Source organism: Coccinella septempunctata, chromosome 7 (genome assembly GCF_907165205.1).
Source record: "Coccinella septempunctata chromosome 7, icCocSept1.1, whole genome shotgun sequence".
In the NCBI taxonomy this organism is placed as follows: domain Eukaryota; kingdom Metazoa; phylum Arthropoda; class Insecta; order Coleoptera; family Coccinellidae; genus Coccinella; species Coccinella septempunctata.
Window position 1 is genome coordinate 9,115,383 of NC_058195.1, and position 16,198 is coordinate 9,131,580.

Consider the following 16,198-nt stretch of genomic DNA (forward strand, 5'->3'; position numbering starts at 1 on the left):
GGGTTGTTACAGCCAAAGCAAATGAAATAACAATACTTTCCAGATAAAAATCGCGTTTCGACATCAATATTAATATATACAGGGTGACAATTCGAAAACTTGCCAGTTCAATTATGTATTTTGAGCAGAATTGTAAGCCGAAATCTCCTCAACCCTAGGTGTAGGAGCTATCACCCCTAAATTCTCAATAGGGAATAGGGGGTGAGCTATACCTCAATTGAAAGATCACTGGACCCTCTACATGAATACTATGGCTTGCAAATTTTTATTGAGTCCTTGAAGTAGTAACAGGGGCTGACAATTTGAAAACTTGCCAGGCCAATTATGTCTCGACAAGGATGTTTTAAGAGAAAACGCCGGAACAGGTCAATTTTTATTCGGAGGGGGATATGTTTCTAGCAGAATTGTAAGCCAAAATCTCCTCAATCTTAGGTGTAGGGGTTGTCACTTCTAAATTCTTGATAGGGAATAGAGGGTGAGATAAACCTCAATTGGAAGACAATATATCCCTCTACATAATACTATTGTCTTCCAATTGAGGTTTAGCTCACCCTCTATTCCCTATGAAGAATTTATGGGGGAGAGACCCTTCACCTAGGTTTGAGGAGATTTCGGCTTACAATTTTGCTCAAAATATGTCCCCTTCCCTTTAAAAATTAACTTGGCTTTTTCATTGAAAACATCATTGTCGAAACATAATGGGCCTGGCAAGTTTTCAAATTGTCACCTCCTGTAACTACTTCAAGGAATCATTAAAAATTTGCAAACCATAGTATTAATGTAGAGGGACAAGTGATCTTTCAATTGAGGTAAATGTCACCCCCTATTCCCTATTAAGAATTTAGGGGTGACAGCCCCAACACCTAGGGTTGAGGAGATTTCGGCTTTCTTTACTTAATTTGAGACATCCAGTTCAAGACGAAGACGAAAGGTGGCTCTCTCTGCCGAAGACTTTTTGAAAAGATTATATGGGATGCGATTGTATGTTCTCATGGTGAGTTTATGCAGAGTTACTGAGAACCAAGATCTGAGGGAGGTTTTGGCGGATGGTGGGCACGTGTTTGCCATTTGCCCAAGGGATTGGTCTCTTTGTTAGGTATTAGTCCTTAGTTACTCTGCATAAACTCTACATTTCATTTGAAAATAAATAAGTGGGATAATATCGATATCTCTAGTCCATTTTTTACTCCATCCAAGCAACCTCTTCATCTGGTGCTTCCATGCTTGTTGCGCAATATCGTAATAAAGTTCAGATTTTCCGGAAACTGGAAAATGATGGAAACTCCTTGATCTCAAAGCGCGACACCCCTCTCGTTGAGGGGAGGAAATGAACCCTATATTCGGGGTTCGTTTACTGGCTGATATACGGCCCTATAAAGGAAACTGAATGAAATATGAAATGGCATGAGATATGCCAGATATATCCTGCAACATTATCGACAGGTACCAAAGTTATATGAGATGATTTTTTTTTTCCTGAAAGGTCAGCATTCGAAGGAAATATTCGTTGGATATGCTGTATGTCGTTGAAATGACTTTCAACCTTGACACCCATTTTTCAACGAATTTACGAGAAATCAACATCCACGCCAATCAATCTCTTTTTCTTCACGAAGGATGAAGGTTGTTTAGCCCATCTTTCAGGTCACAAAATCAGAGCACTTACTTCATTGAACTCATCAGCGATATTAACATGTTTACAGCGTTCTTTTCAAGATTAATCCATTATTAACGACCGTAGTGTAAGCTCGCAATTTTTCTTCTCCTTATGACAGTCATTAATGCAGATGTCGGACAGCTTAACCAGTTGATCATCCTATTATAATTCCCAACACATTCATGGAAAATTGAATGTGCTCTCAAGTGAGCGTTTTTGATGGACGAGACATATCAATTAACAGCCTTTACGCTATTTTGCAAATTGCCCATTCTGTTCTAACGATTTTAACTTGAGGATGTTGAGAATTGAATGATGTTTAGGGTGAGCAGATCCACGAGAGAATGGGTAATAGATAGAAAGAAAATCTGAACCGGAAATAGACGTATTCTTCGGAGCAAGATAAAAAATGACTGTAGAATAACATCTTGTATTGATATCAAGTTAGCATAGACTAGTTCCATGCATAAAAAAATATTGCGTTACCATAGTAACTAACAATAACTCATTAGAAGTATCAGTGTGAAGTTTGAGGTCAAAAAAGTGAACCACAGTTACGCAATGAATTAAAATAATGAAGATGTCCACCGAAATTGTGAAAATAGAAAAATTGGAGTATCGAGACATCATCAAGTACCTGTATTTAAAAGGGTTAAGAGGTAAGCAGATTTACGAAGATATGCTCAATACCCTTGGTGATCAATGTCCTTCGTATGCGACCGTAAAAAATTGGATTGCAAGCTTCAAAAGAGGTAAATTTTCCATTGAAGATGATGACCGATCGGGAAGGCCAGTTTCTGTGTCAGTCCCCGAAAATATCGATACAGTTCATGACATGATTTTATCAGACCGACGAATTGGGCTGAAACGGATATCTGAAGCACTGAATATTCCATACGAACGCGTTCATCATATAGTTCAAGTCAATTTGGACATGAGAAAAATTGGTGCAAAATGGATCCCCAAATGTTTGAATGTTGACCAAAAGCGTGCAAGGGTAGAAGCATCGCGTTCGATTTAAAAACGATGTAGACTTCTTAAACCGAATTGTTACTATGGATGAGACTTGGGTACATTTCTAAGATCCATAAACAAAGCAACAATCGATGGAATGGCGACACTCTGGTTCTACAAGACCTAAGAAGTTTCGTGTCCAAAAATCTGCTGTAAAAGATCTTGCTTCACTTTTTTGGGATTGCCATGGAGTAATCATGATTGATTTCGTGGATAAGTGTAAAACAATAACTGGAGATTACTATTCGACATTACTGACCACTCTACGGGAAAAAATTGAAGAGAAAAGACCCGGAAAGCTATCCAAAGGTGTTTTGTTTTTGCAGGACAACGCCCCTGCACACAAATCTCATGTTTCCATGGAAAAAATTCGTGATTTAGGGTTTGAATCACTAGAACACCCCCCTTATTCGCCAGATTTGGCTCCATCCGACTATCATCTCTTTCCTCAACTGAAAAAAAGTTTGATAGGTCGTAAATTTTCTTCCAACGAGGAGGTAATGAAAGCTGTGAAGGTCTGGTTTGCAGATCAAGAAGAAACATTTTTTTTTGAAAGGTCTAGAGACGTTGCAGGTTCGCTGTAATGAATGTAGGCAATTAGGAGGAGAATATATTGAGTAATCAAATACTCTGATATTGAAATTTTGTTTGGTTCTATAGTGGGCTAAGAATTCCTCAATATATACTCGTATCTGTATGTGAAATGAACATATTGCGACGTTGAAAACAGTTTGGAAACAACCCAAGTTATGTGTTTTATACTATAGGTACCTACAATTACATATATGTGTAGTGTAGTAATGAAATAGAGAGTTATCCCTCTTTTATCTTCTAGATAAATTTTCAGCGCATATCTGTTTTGACACCTCATCTCCATAAAACAGTTCCAACCCATGCTTAGCAGCATAAAACTGTTCATCATTTTCCATAATGACGGGGTCGTAAATAACCTTTCTTTCATTGACCAAAAAATCATATTCCATACATCAAAGCCTGAAACAACAAAATCTTCTCAAATTGGCATGAAACGTCTGCAAATTTCAATCCTCCGAGAGCCGTAGACAAATGTCCATATCTTGTACAATTTCCTGTTCAGTTCGCACTAATGAAAGGTTACGAATGTATGCATAACTCAATGCTGAATGTAATTGCTCAAACGACGAACAGTGTGAGTGAAGAATTGCTAGATGAAAAGAAAATTTGCTGCGGTCTGCGGCTTTCTTTGATGCGATTCTGCTTACCTGGGGGTCTTTTTGTGAATGGTTCTGTTTAATTTTCAGTGTTAATGGCTCGAGAAATATGCCTGGATGCGAGAAAGGCACTGATTGTTAAGCTCCTTGCTTGTATTGTGTATAACTTTGAATATGAGCTAAAGACAAGAATAAACTATGAAATATTGCGTATTTATACCATACAGTATTGAACACTTTTCTCTCAAACTTGTGTTGAAAAATTCAATGGAAGGGATTTGACAAACCCAGTTGAGGCTTGCAGAAGAAAGTTGAGATACACTGATACATCCTATAATTTTCCAATTATCGAAGACATCGCAATTATGTATCCAGCTTCTGTTTAATTGCCAGCCACGTTAAATACAAACAGTTCAGATAACTGTACACGTAGGAGAGACTGGCATTGTTCTTGAGATTGGTTTGAAAGAGCGTTGAAACTTTGGGTATATGAAGAGCAACACACGAGCTACGGTGTACCATCAATTGAGCAAGATTCATTTAGTGGAATTCGAGAACTTTCACCTTCATTTCAGAAAAATTGGATGATCACAATGGGTCTGGCGTATATATGAGTTGTTTTGAAATTATGATGATTGTGCTGAGTTGTATATTTCACAAATTAGAAGATCCTTCAAGGGAGAAGAAGAGAGAAGATGCTAGAGAGGTTTCAGCAAAAAGCTCAAATAGTATTGCTTGTTAACCGTTTGTATCTTCTGCATAAAACTGTCTTCACCTCAATTTGAGTGGATTCGGATTAGTTTTTGAACGTTTGGTCACCATAGTCCTTCTACATTTCAAGGCATATATCTATTTATCGAGTAAAGCTCAATGGTAACTTTTCGCTCAACATAATTTTATGTTCGCAAAAAATGCACGTAGCATTGGCATGTTTCCATTAGTTTATAGCACATATATCAAGGGAAGTTTGCTCGTATTTTGAATGGCCATGTTACCTTTCTGTCGACATGTTACCTTGTATCAAAAATATTGAGAATTATCGTAAGATAACAAGTCTGTGTGGACCAGTTGAGCTATACCTCTCTGCGAGGACGGTTAGCAATATGGAAATGCTGAAATTCTTTATGGTTCCATAGAACCAACGTTCAAAGTTCGCTCGGAACATGTGAATAACCTGACTATTTCTCTTCTTGCACTCCCAACAGCGGTTTGAAATAGCTAGATTAAGTCATTTACATGGAGTGTAATTTCAACAAGGAAACCACTGTGTTTACAGCTTGATTCTCAATAGGAATGTGAGGAAATTTTGATCCATTTTGGATCTATCGAAGATAGAATATACCTAGTACTTTGATTCGAAAGTTTAACCCTCCATTTTCCAATTGAATCAGATGCCTCAAAATCGGATGGATATTCTGGCCACAACTTTGGAATATCCCTTCTTCCTTTTTCCGGGACCAGTTTATTAATCCTCTGGGATCATTTTTATGTACTCTTCTTTCTCCAGTCTTCCTGAAGGATATGCCTGAGGTCATAATTCTGAGGGAAGGAGGGTTGAACCCGTCCCCGAGTTGTTCGATTTGATTGGACACGAAAATATATTTGATGATAAACTCTGGAGGAATTCATTAGATTTTCTTCCTTCTGCAAACATTTTTTTTTGGATGAAGTGCTTATTTTTCAGTGGAAGACAACTGCACTGTATCAAAATTTACATGATGATTACTATTATCCAGTTTCATTTGAGAATTTTGAGACAAGGCATAACCTAAGTGTTTCTAATGATACATCACGTTAGAAACACAGCATTTTTATAGACACAGTTCTTTTATTCTTCGAATATCGCATTTCCTCTCAAACCTCAGATATTAAGAAATCCGACTGAATTATCAGATCATAGACCTGCATATTTTAAGAATTAATTAAAGAAAAATTCTCCTAATGCCATCTCCGATAAGATCATGTTGTCTGGTTTGGTCTGTTCAATGAGCGTGAACAGAAAGTTATAATTACTCGGAACAAAAAACTCATTGATTGATTATGAAATACAGAGGAGAACCTGCAACCGAGCGTTCTCGAAGAACGGGCGATTCTTATCAGCAAACCTATACCCGGTGGCCAAGATTCCTCTCACGTAAAGCATGGTACTGATTCATCTTATAACGAAACGGAATTTGATAGGAATTTTAGTGGAGTAACTCACTTAGAACTCAATCCATATGGTCAGGTCACGTTTAGGTTAGGTAATAAAAGGTTCAATGAAAAAATTGAGTATCCAAAAAAAGTGATAGTCTAGGTCTAAGCATGAGACCATTAATACAGATCGGATGAGAAATTTAGGTATCCTGTACACATAGACGTGTTCGGGAAGTCACAAAAGTGCAGAGGAGAACATAAAACTCTGGAATCAAAGCGTTACAAGCTAGAAATGGTATTATTTGCACTAGCTATTGGCGTTTTCCCTTATTTGTTCAGACCGCCATACGTGTTTGGACACAAACGGAAATAACACAGTTTGGCTAGGATTTCTCTTTTTATTTCTGCCGACTGTGGGGCAACCCACCCTATCTATATATCTGTTTTCAGGTCAGCTTACGGCTATACTACTAGGGTAGAAGAAGAATGGGAAATAAACAATTCTTGTCACGAGGAAAGTTTTTCCACGTACAAGAAACAAAAGGAGTTTTCGACTCAATAATGTTGTGGTAAGAATATCTATAATTATTTGTACATCACTGTGAAATACTTTTTGATGAAATTAAATGAGTTCTCTCAGATTGTGTGGCAGAAACCCCGAAAAGAATCCCAAAGAAAACATTGAAAGATTAATGATGAGAAAATTCAATGTCCTTCATTCAAAGGAAAATGATCTGTGGACCCATTTCGATGATTCCGATTATTCTACAAACTATTATTCTCTCACCATCAAAAATCATTCAATTTATAGGCAAGAAACGGACGGTTAAATCATCGGACATCAGAAAAACCGCGGCTATTAATTTTAATAATAGCCAAGTGCGCTCGCAGCACATGTATACCAGAATAATTGATGAGTTTTTGAAATTAATTGGTCCATTAGCGCGAGCCCTGACACCTCGATTTAAAAAACTATTACGCTGGGAACGCACAGGATGTTCACTAATAGATTTTCACGAAAGTTTTAAATGGAACAAAAACAAATCAAACAGTTCTAGGATCTCTGTTTCATTCGCATTATATGCGAGATGTACATCTGACTGGATCATCTCCTGATGCTTGGCAGGGCCATACTGGTATTAAAACGACGAAGACAGAATAAACAGATCGAGATCATTCGCATGATGTGTAAATTATTTCTCTTGATATCGTTGTCTGAAAAATCTGACATTTGGTGCCGAGATCTTGAAGTATTCAAGTAAGTAAGTAAGGGCCCCTTATACCAGGCCCGTTTGAAGAGTATGAATGAGAATTCTCTACATAAGTACCAGTATTGAAGGCTGCTATGAAACGCTGAATTATGTCAGTTCTTGCCAGGTCCGTCTTTCGGTTTGTAGGGGCCCTTTAGTATAAGGCCCGTTTGAAGAGTCTGAATAGGAAATCTTGATATAGGTACCAGGATTGAAGGCTACTAGAAACGCTGAATGATGTCAAGCTTTTGGCAGGGCCGTCTTTCGGTTTGTAGGGGCCCTTTAGTATAAGGCCCATTTGAAGAGTATGAATGAGAAATCTCTATATAAGTACCAGGATTGAAGGTTGCTAAGAAACGCTAAATGATGTCAAATTCTTACCAGAGGTGTCTTTCGGTTTGTAAGGGTCCTTCAGTATAAGGCCCGTTTGAAGAGTCTGCATGAGAAATCTTGATATAGGTACCAAGATTGAAGGCTGCTAAGAAACGCTGAATGAAGACAAGTTCTTGCCAGGGCCGTCTTTCGGTTTGTAGTGGCCCTTTAGTATAAGGCCCATTTGAAGAGTATGAATGAGAAATCTCTATATAAGTACCAGGATTGAAGGCTGCTAAGAAACGCTGAATGACGTCAAATTCTTGCCAGGGGCGTCTTTCGGTTTGTAGGGGCCCTTTATTATAAGGCCCGTTTGGAGAGTATGAATGAGAATCTCTCTATAAGAACCAGGAACGCTGAAGGTTGTGAAATTTTGGCCCGTCTATACTGCTCAAAGTCCAAAAACAATGAAAAATTCACTAAAACTCGATATATCCATCTATCATAACGTTTTTCTGGAACATTTCATGCGTGTACGACAATAAACTTGGGATGATATTGAAATAAGTCGGTGATAATAAGGTCTATATGTTCTGTTGTGCCTTGCGATTGTAGGTAATGGATTTAGAAGCTTACTATGAACAAGAAAAAATATCTTATTCATCAGCATTGATACACTTGATATAATCATGCCCATCCTTGTCCATCTGACATTTTCTTCAATGGAAGCAGAAGCTTTGCGATGATAGTCGATGATGTCTGGCTGTAATAATTTTATAACGAATGAATTATACATGCCGTTTGATCATAAATAATGTATAATTTCTCTTGGGACGTCATTTCTTGATTGATGACTGGATTATTTAAGGCTGAAACATTAAAAGTATAACTACCAAGGAGAGACTGATTTGATGTTATTTTCAGACTGTGAATTGTATCAGTCTTGACATTGATGAAATAATCAACTTTGAGAATTTTGGAGAAGGACTTTAAACTCAAGTGGAGATTTGGAGCCGTTGAAAGAAGTATTTTTTTAGAAAGACTCAGGAGAAGTGATATGAATTATTATTCTGAGAAGGCTTATGGAATTGTTCCTCAAGAAACGGTACAATTTTTTACGTCAATCAGACATTCTGCGAAGCATTCACATGTGGAAGAATGAAGCAGAAGTGAATCGAATAAAACGTTCATTTCCGTGGTATTTTCATGAATAACGTATGATTTCTCAGTGGTGGTATTACCACAATTATTACATTAAACATTACCTTTTCGTCTACACAGTACTAAGAAGAAGGAGTGGCGTGCCATACTATCCAGAATCGGAAACAACGGTATCTGCTTATAGTTGATGATTCGAAAAGGTTTATGAATAAGGAATGAAATAATGACTGGTCATGAGAAAGGTACCGTTGCAACATTCATCTTGCATTGGACGATGATGGTTCATAAATCATTCATCGCAGTAGAAATGCGAATTTTGATAAGAGATGCTCTTGATGGGTTTTAATTGCAGAAATCACTCAATATGACAACAACTCGGTCAAATTCCAGTTGGGTAAACTCCAAAGAAAAAAGTTGAAAAAATCGCATATAATTGATCCTAGACAATTGAAAAATAACTATAATTACATTCATTTAAGCTAGCCTGATGATAAAATTAGCGCACATTATGGAAATCTCAAATTTATTCTACAACTGAAGGTTTTCTCAATGATAATTATTTTTATCAGAATTATGCATGCATATGTTATCCAATTTCAACGGTTTTCTTCAATACAGATATTTTTTTCCAACAGGAATAAAAAAGATGATATTATCAGATTTTGAATGTATTGGCTCCATTCTAAAATCAGTTGTTCTCGATTAATTCTAGTGATCAATAGTTTTTAATTCATTTGATTTTCTACACTCGATCGCTATGCAACGCGAAACATGCAATTTGACCCAAGAGGAATGTGCCCAAGCGGTAGTTTTGGGAGAAGAAGGGTGGACGTACACATGAATTGCAGAAAGGTTTGGAGGTTCCCATACAAGTGAGTCCAGCGATTCAGGGAGACAGGTATGAATGTCCAAAAACCAGGAAAAGGTAGACCACGGGTAACAACTGCCATTCAAGAACGTTACCTGAGAGTTTCTTCGTTGAGACAACGGTTTGCAACCGCTCGGCTCCTTCAAATTCAGCTTGAGCAAACTCATGAGGTGCAAATTAGCACTCAGACAATAAAAAATCGCCTCAGAGAATATGATTTAAGGCCTCGTGTCGCGGCAAGAGGCCCAGCTCTTACCCCAGCCCATCGAAGGGCGCGTTTGGATTTTGCGAGAGAGCATATCCATTAGGAAGAGGCCGATTGGGAAAGAGTTCTTTTCACGGATGAGTCTAGATTCTGCCTCTACCATTGTGATCGACGTTACCTTGTATACAGACGTCCACATGAAGGATATGCACTGGGAATTTCCTGAATACTACTGGTTTCGGGGGAGGATCGATTATGGTATGGGGTGGAATATCTTTGAGTGCTCGCACAGACCTAGTTGTCGTTGATAATGGAGCTATGAATGCTGATAAGTATATAAGGAACATTCTTGAAGAGCATGTAGTGCCATTTGCCCCGCACATTGGTGAAAATTTCATTTTTATGGACGATAATGCCAGACCCCATCGTGCGCGCATCGTTCAGGAGTACCTTGAAGAGGTTGAAGTCTCTCGAATGGAATGGCCAGCAAGAAGTCCAGATCTCAATCCGATTGAGCAGGTTTGGGACAACCTCAATAGAAGGCTGAGAAGTTCAGAAAATCATCCAGCTACTCTTAATGACTTAGAAATCCAACTCGGAGAAATCTGGGAAGTATTAGATCAGAACATTTCAAGATCATTCATTTTGAGTATGAACCGTCGTTGCCGAGCTGTAATTAACGCAAGGGGTGGAAATACCAAGTATTAAATCACTTATCAGCATTTCAGTATTTTGAAAATTGTTCATTTCTCTTCTTTCACATAAGATTCGGTGAAATCCTGAATTTTTCTTCCATTTAATGTGTCTTGTTTCGTTCAAAACCTTCCCGAGAGATGAGTTATAAAGTCAATGTAGAGTTAACTTCCATTAAAATTGAGATTTTCAGAATGTGCGTTAATTTTTTTGCGCAGTGTATTTTGTTGAAATCTACATTTTCTGGAAATAACACTAGCGAACCAAACAGAGCATGTGTCTCTCAGTGACTAGCACGATGTCATCGAGTAATTTTTTATGGCACATAACCGATGTCTCATGGTATTTTTTCGTGTGGCTGCGACAAGATGAAATCAACGTAGGGAATGCCATTTCGGAAACAGGTTCTCCGTTATTCTGCGAATGAAGAATACGAGAATGTTGAGATAAAACAAATACGCGAACCGTGTTATGCCTTCTACGCAAAGACTATTCCGGTGTTGAAATCCCCATGGGACAATTCGCGATCTCTTGGAACAAAGAGTAGTAGGAGTGGAAGTGGGCATATTATCAATCATTGTCAATAATACAAGGAGAGCCGTGTATACGCGAAAAGACACCGAGAATGCTGTTCACGAAAAACAGTACTGTCTGTTGCGGATTATCCTTTAACTTTGTGAGATGGGAGAGCAGAATACGTTGTTTTGTCTTATCTTTAATTGTAGGTTAACAAGAAAGACCTCAGCCGTCTTCGAGACTGTATATGGAAGGCGAAAGTCATGGTAATTTTAAAAAGGATTATTCTGATCCTAGTAGTTATCGACCCATTAGTTTCTTGAGCGTCCTTCCAAAATTTTAGAGAGACTAATTCTTTTTAGGATTGAATCGAATTTAGAGGAGGCTTTCCAAAATCGTCAAGGGGGTTTCAGGAAAAATAGAAATTGTTATCAGGTTCTGAGCCTCCCCACTTTCATTGAGGCAGGTTTCAATGATAAACTAAAGACATGAACAGCATTTGTGGATTTATCTGGAGCATATGCAACAGTATGGAAGGACGTTTTGATTTGCAAACTTTACACACATCTGTGGAAAGATGGTTCGCTTTCTAAAAAACATGCTGTCAGATTGTATTTTTGTTGATGCTAATAGTATACTCCAATCACTTTTATTTTAGCACTCGGTGGGCCATGGAAATTTGACACATTTCACTCTGTATAGTACGAAAATGTGGGGTTATGACGTTTGTCAAAACATTTTTGGGTTTTAAATCAACGCTATGTTGCCCGTTCCACGTAAAAGTGTCTGTTATTACGTGTTTTATCACAATGTCGAATCTATTCGGAAAATATGTGACGAACATAATTCAAGTTCATTCAAACTGATTGAAGGCATACCGAATCCAGTTATTTGCATGGAAAATACAAGAGATCAGTATAATATCATAATATGCACTAGCTTGAGAAGAGTTAATGTTCGTTATCTTCTTTGGCTAAAGTTTGAATACGTTACATCAGTTGTAGATTTCAAAAATATTAACCCGAAGATGAAATGCATATGTTGCAGTGGTTGGGAATGGGTATTTCCCGAAGGATAATTACTACAAGAATGTTAAATTCTTCAACAAAAATCATCCTGCATCAATATAAGTGAAAGGAATTAAAGGAAGTTTCAATAAAGATGAACTTCACCGTTGAACATAAATTCCACATGAATAAACAATTAGCAGGACAATTGGCGCGTATTTGTGGCTGTTCATCCTAATGCATTGATATAATAATAATAAGTAGGTATTTATTGGTACCTTGAGACATTCACAGTGTATAGAACAAGTCAAATGAAAAATAGAAAAATCAATTTTTCAAAACTTTGAAAAGCGGTCTTCCACAAGGATCAGTTTTAGCCCCACTTCTTTTCAATTTATACCTGTGTGATATCCCTTCTACTTCTTCTGAGAAATTTATATACGCTGATGATATTGCTCTTCTCATTCTGAGTTTAGATGCATATAGAATAATCTATTTACAGATTTAGAAATTTTGAAGAATTACTTTTTCGAGTAACGTTTCCGTCCTAAATAAGCCTAAATAAAACCGAGGTTTCGTGTTTCCATTTAAATAATCATCAAAAATATAGAAAATTGATCATACTTTTCGGTAATTTTTGTGTCGAACATAACAATCCAAAATATCTAGGAGTTAAGCTGAATTCCTCGCTGAATTTCAAAGATCATTTGGAAATTTTGCGCCTGAAGTTGAAAACTAGGAATAATATCCTGCATAAACTAGCCGGTACTTCATGGAGTGCTGATGCAGCAGTCCTTGCTTTAGTTTTTTCGGCTGATGAATATTGTTGCCCCGTTTGGGTTAATAGTGTTCATGTGCAAAAAATTGATGCATAGCTAAATCTCTGCTTTGTATGAGAATTATTACTGGAACTATTAGATCTCCACCTATTCAATGGTTACCAGTTCTTTCAAACATTGTACCGCCCCATATTCGTAGACAGAGTGCAGTTATAAATTCTTGAGATACAGTCCCGTAAACCCAACTCTTTTCTTAATTCAAAGGTAAAGGACAAGGACATTTGGCAGTCTGAATGGAATACGTGCACTATTTTCAATCAAGAATTAATTAGTGATGCCTCGAATAGAGTTCCTGGTTTTGATCTTCCCAGGAAAATAAGGTGTATTCGGAATCGTATAAGAACAGGTCACGGACGTTGCAATATTATGCTTTTCCGGTGGAATTCAGTTGAATGCGGAGAACTAAAAGAAACCATAAATTATGTGGTTAATCATTGTCATTATGAATTTCAGAATGGGTTTGGAGCTATTCATGCAGTTTTCGATTCTTTTTTGAATTGGGTTGTGAATTTTAGGCCAACCTGATGAATTTATATAACCTAGCATTTTTCTGTTTTTTTAATTTCAGACAAAATTTTCTGGTAGCTTGGAGAAGATTTGATGTATTTTCTTTTTCTTCGAGGAAAGGATCAATTTTTGCAGTGCGAGATGCCTTAAATATACGATTGGCTTTATAAGAGTTGATGCAAGCAATCCTGTGTCTTCTAAATCCTCTCCCTAGCTCAAAGAACTACTACTCGAACCAAAAATAAATCTACGTATAATGCCCTCAGATTAAATTAGGTTCTTTGGTATTTGAATATTGCGGAAGGGTGAGAGATTCCTTTCTACGAAGGATATGTTCACGACTCCGCTCGTAAATCCGATTTAAATCAGTTAAATCGTCGGAAATTCAAATTAAACTGTGACACTTTGCCGTTTGCGAATATTATGTGCGTACAGCAAGGCTTACAACAAAAATTACCTAGGAAATGTTCGCATATCCCCTACAGTTTAATGTTGGAATGATTCATGAATTCCATTCGTCTTACAGTTTGTTGCTTTAATAACCTGGGACGAACTGAAGGTATCATGGTTTTTCCTGAAGGCTCAAAAAGGGGGTCTGCAAGAATTATTCAATTTACGTATGACAGCTATTTCACACAGGCATAATTTGTTATTTCATTTACAGAGCTTCATGAATTTTCAGCAAATTAAAATTATTATTTCTATTGGGGAACGTTGTGTAGGATAACGTATAAAAATGATGCACATTTATCACTAGGTACACTAAAAATTATACGCATAAAAGATTTATGACCGTGTTGTATGATCGACATACTGTATAAATACCACATAATGATATTCGAACTTTCAACACTCACAAACTCATTTTGCTGGAGGTCTGCAATAAAAAGTATATAGGTCAAGTTTCATTAACGTTACCCTTTAGAAGTAGTAGTAACAAGAAATAATATGGTATCAGTTAATGAGAAGAAGGCAAAATATACACGGTGGGTCTCGTAGAAATATTTTAACAGTAGATTTTTGAGGTCAAAAGAAATACTTTTTTCCTTTACAATTTTTTCCGAGTCGGCTCGGTTTGAAAGATACAGGCTGTTGCAAAACCATAAAAAAATGTTATTTTTAGTTCTACCTTAGAAACGGTTTTATCGAATGAAATGAATTTCGTAATATAGTTTTTCGTTTATTTGATGAATCTTTTTCGAACACAAGATATCACTCACGTCTTCTAGTTTTCTCAATATGACCATTACGCACCATAAAAATACCAAAAATTCAAAATATCCAACTCTTGAAAACAAGTTGGACGCTATCTAATGAATATTTGAAAGTTTTGTAAAATGAAAGTATTCTGATATTTTCTCGTATAATGCACCGTTTTCGAGTGATTTGATGTTCAAAAATAAAAAATTTCTGTGAAATTCGACCAATTGGGTACTTTGTCAGAATGCAACTCTGTTTAAAAGATCCACAGATGTGCAGGCTATACTCCATTCACATTTAGTAAAATAAGTTCCTGAAAATTGATTTTTCTATTTTTCATTTGACTTGTCCAATACATTGGAAATGTCTTAAGGTGCCAATAAATACCTAATTATTATTATTATATCAATGTATTTAGATGAACACCCACAAATACGCGCCAGTTGTCCTGTTAATTGTTTATTCATGTGAAATGTTCGTTCAAAGGTGAAGTTCATCTTGACTTGAAACTTCCTTTAATTCCTTTCACTTATATTGATGCAAGATGATTTTTGTTGAAGAATTTAACATTCTTGTAATTATCTGTTAATACCTTCGGGAGATCCATTCCCAACCACTGCATCATATGTATTTAATCTTCGAGTTAATATTTTTGAAATCTACAACTGATGTAACGTATTCAAACTTTAGCCAAAAAAAGATAACGAATATTAACTCTTCTCAAGCTAGTGCATATTATGATATTATACTGATCTCCTGTATTTTCCATGCAAATGAATGGATTTGGTATGCCTTCAATCAGTTTGTATAAACTTCAATTATGTTCGTCACATATTTTCCGAAGAGATTCGACATTGTGATGAAATATGTAATAACAGAAACTTTTACGTAGAACGAGCAACATAGCGATGATTTAAAACCCTAAAATGTTTTGACAAGCTTCATAACCCCACATTTTCGTACTATACAGAGTGAAATGTGTCAAATTTCCATGGCCAACCGAGTGCTAAAATAAAAGTGAATGGAGTGTAGTTCTTCTGAAGGGAATTTTATTTTTCTAGGGGTGGCACAGCTAATTATTAAAATGGCTATATCTTTTTATCAGGGCCGAATCGGAAAAAAAGGTGAAGGAAAAAAATGTTCCTTTTAACCTCAATAATGTACTATTAGAAATATTCGTACGAGTCAAAGACTGACCCTGTGTAAATCGCTAAAACAAAAATACAAATTAAAAAACATATCACTCTGCTCTGTAGATTCCAGATGAAGGTATGCCTAATTTACTTAACCACAAAGTGTGAAAACTATGGTCCTTTGCTCGATTGCATATTTCATCCCATCCCAGTGTAGCTTATTTGTATTTTCGTGATTTTACAACTAGTTGATTAATTTGGTCCATTATGTCACACAAGAGACCCCAATTTGCCTGTTAACCGAACATAACAACCCGAAATCGGACTAATTCCTCATTTTCCCATCTTTACGTAACCGCAAACCAACCTGGCAGACGAGCCGAAGAACCACCCCTCGTAAATCATCTTAACATGTGTGAATCACCCCGTGCTGCCTACGTACAACGTCTAATAACCTGTGTGTACCCCAACAAATGTGGATTCGCATTTATTTCCACGTTGGCATTGAGC

The 16,198-nt window shown here is 36.8% G+C and overlaps 1 protein-coding gene across 1 annotated transcript in view; it reads right to left on the reverse strand.

Annotated features, from left to right (window-relative positions):
• Positions 1-16,198, reverse strand: part of LOC123317248 — a 61,890-nt gene that overhangs the window by 30,572 nt on the left and 15,120 nt on the right. The window lies entirely within an intron of this gene.